We start from the raw sequence: 3,545 nt of genomic DNA on the forward strand, positions 1-3,545 counted from the left end.
ATATTTTAGTTTAAGTTTTAATAATTTTGCTATGCTTTTGCCATTTTTAGCAGTTACATATTTTTATATAACTTTAAGGTTTTTTTTGTAATTGTACTACTTGCCAGCAGCTATCACTCTGCAGCTCTCGGCTGGTCACCCACTGAAGCAGGGTTGTGCCTGGTCAGTACCTGGATGGGAGACCTCCTGGGAAAACTGGAAGAGGTGCTAGTGAGGCCAGTAGGGGGTGCTCACCCTGTGGTCTGTGTGGGTCCTAGCGCCCCAGTATAGTGACGGGAAAGCTATACTGTTAAAAAGCACCGTCCTTCGGATGAGACGTTAAAACCGAGGCCCTGATTCTCTGTGGTCATAAAAAAATCCCAGGGTGTCTTTCGAAAAGAGTAGAGGTGTGACCTCTGCATCCTGGCCAAATTTGCCCATTGGCCTCTGATCATCATGGCCTCCTAATCATCCCCATATCTACTGACTGGCTTCATCACTCTCTCTCCTCTCCACCAGTAAGCTGGTGTGTGGTGGGCGTTCTGGAGCACTATGGCTGCCGTCGCATCATCCAGGTGGATGCTGCACACTGGTGGTGGATGAGGAGATACCCCCTCACAACGTAAAGCACTTTGAGTGCCTAGAAAAATGTTATATAAATGTATCAAATTTGTATTATTATTATTACTACTGTAATTTAACTATAAACTTTTAAAAACCTTTAAGTTTTTAAGGTCAAGTTAACTTAAGTTTTCATCTAATTTTTATATTTTATTACACCTTTATTTTAATTATGATTTCTAATTGTTTCAGTTTTTAGATTTAGTTAACAATAATACTGGTTAATTCAGTAAATGATTCAACGACATTCCAACCAGTGACACCTGAATTCTAAAGTCTTTTGAACTATTGAACTATTGAGCCTGGTTTCTCCCAAGGTTTTTTCTCCATTCTGTCACCGATGGAGTTTTGGTTCCTTGCCGCTGTCGCCTCTGGCTTGCTTAGTTGGGGACACTTCATTTCCAGCGACATCGTTGCACAGACACTATTTAAACTGAACTGAGCTGCATGATGACATCACTGAATTCAATGTTTTTGAACTGCCTTTAACTGAAAATTGAGTGTTTGCTACTGTCATTTTGCATTATTGACACAATACTGTCCTAATTAATGCTGTACAGTTGCTTTGACACAATCTGTATTGTTAAAAAATAAAGGTGTCTTGACTTGACTATTCGTCAAAGGAACCAGTTCATAGGAGTCATTTGTTCATGAATTGAATTATACTGGTTGTGCTGTATGTTTTTGATTCCCTGAAAACAATCAGCTCATTTGAATGTCATTTGATCATGAATCATGGGTCTACACTGGTCACATAGTCATTTTTATTTCCTCTCCTTTATTAAAATGTGGATGTCATTTCTTTACACTTAACAGCATCTATGTTTATTTTTTTACACATTCCGGCTCAGCCATCCTTCTTCTCAGCATCTTCACTTATACCTCAAAAATCACTGACATGGACAGTTGTGAAAATGAATGTCAACTTTTGAGATTTTCCAAATTTCTAAACAGCGTTACTAAATATACTGATGGACGGTGATTATTTCTTGTGCATTTTAATTGATCCTGCTACAATATAATGTTTCTGCTGGTTATACAAACCACATTAAAACTCCATACTCACTAACGTCTAATGTAAAATTTTAATAATATATTAATACTAATGAACATTAAACAATATTTACAGCAGTACCCCACATACGTGCTCCAGTTATTATTGTGGATCACTGTATTGTACATGCAATATGTGCACTTGCTGTTAGCAGCATTTTCAATTAGAAGTCTTACACTGCAGAATGGTAAAGCTAAAAACAATTCAAACATACACAAATAAGAAAAAGTAATTTAAACTAAAAGCTTTTAAGAATATAAAATAAATTAAATAAAATGACAAATGCATACATTTCAAACCTAAAACATTTAAATGAAAACAAAAAAAATAATAAAGTTGTAAATAGTAAAAAAAATACTATTGTTGATCTATAACTATTGTTAATTCACATTAACGGGCCATTTAAACAAAAACAAAACGATAACTGTAAACATAACTATAATAACTATATTATTAGCAACACGTCTGCCACTTTAAATGCTCCAGCTCTTTAAAGTAGGAGGATGGATTCTGATTGGCTGTCTGTGTAATTATTTCATTGAATAAATATGAGCATGCTGCACGTTTCAAAGGGAACTGACTTCAGAAAAGTTTCGATGGCATTTTAAAATCTTTTCTGTAATGCTTGATAAAGATGCATTTATTAACTCAGCGCCTCCTTGTGTACTGCTGTTACCGGGGGAAACCGCTATATTTCTGCCGTTCTGAAAGCGCCTCCTGCTGGCAGAGAATGAATTTGCATTTCCAATCAATTAAATTAGTAATGTTTTAAATTAATAATTTACACGTTTGATGCATCCCTTTTTAAAACGGTTTAAAGGCTGAATTGTGATGTTTATCATTTTAGAAGATTTTGTTTTGTTTTTGTGAAAACCTGCATCTGAACTGTAAATCATGTTTAATACGTTAGCAAAATCTGTGAGGCCAAGGACATCCAGCTGGATAGTGAGTATGGGGAGAAAAGAGCAGGAGAGACAGAAGAGAAAGCAGGCAGCAGCTTCATTGTTACAGAATATTGAACCTGTTCAAAAAGACCCCCAAACAGAGTAAGGTTGTTATCAGGGGTGTCGCTACTGGGGAGAAAAGGGGGACAGATTGCATAGGGCCCAGAGGTTGAAAAGGGCCCAGAAAACTCAGTGGAGTGCGGTAGCATGGGTTAAGGAAGAACACAGTAAATTCTGACCAGGGGCGGATCTAGACCATTTTTAGGTGGGCTAGTTCATCTTAAATGAATATAAACAAACAATTTTGGATTGTTTGTTTATGTTCACATTTCACTTAGGCCAAATAAATAAAGCACCCTAAACAAGCTTAGTTGCTGAGAAATTATGTAAGTGATCTTACAAATGCTCATTTAAATTGAGTGACTTCTTCAAAACTTCAGCCAACCTGGTGTCACGGTCCAGGTGTGTGGAGGCAGGCAGGATGACGAGGACAACAAGGATTCAAAAGAAGGATATTTAATGTAGCGACAACAAGGCAGAGACAGACACACACTCGGGGTAACATTCACAATAACCGACAAACTAGAACACAAGAGACAGGAACAGATATAGGGCAGTTAACGAGGGACCGACAGGTGAGCACAATGAGGTGATTAACTAATAATTAGATGGGCTAAACCAACACAAGGGTAAGAAACCACAACAAACAGTCCACAGGGGTGTTACACCTGGATGAAGCTGTGAACGAATTCTCCAGATTGTACTCAAGAAGATTGGAACTGACCAGTGTTCTCATTCCATAAGTGTCAAGACAAATACAGCAACAAGCTAAATTCACTGACAGAGAGACGAGAGGGGATAATGATAATGAGAGGAGTTGAACGTGTATTTTAATAATATTAAAGTTCCTTAAACGCATTCCGTCTTTAGTGCGGTCTTTAAACTTG

Source organism: Sinocyclocheilus grahami, unplaced genomic scaffold, assembly GCF_001515645.1.
Source record: "Sinocyclocheilus grahami isolate Dianchi unplaced genomic scaffold, SAMN03320097.WGS_v1.1 scaffold298.1, whole genome shotgun sequence".
Classification (NCBI taxonomy): domain Eukaryota; kingdom Metazoa; phylum Chordata; class Actinopteri; order Cypriniformes; family Cyprinidae; genus Sinocyclocheilus; species Sinocyclocheilus grahami.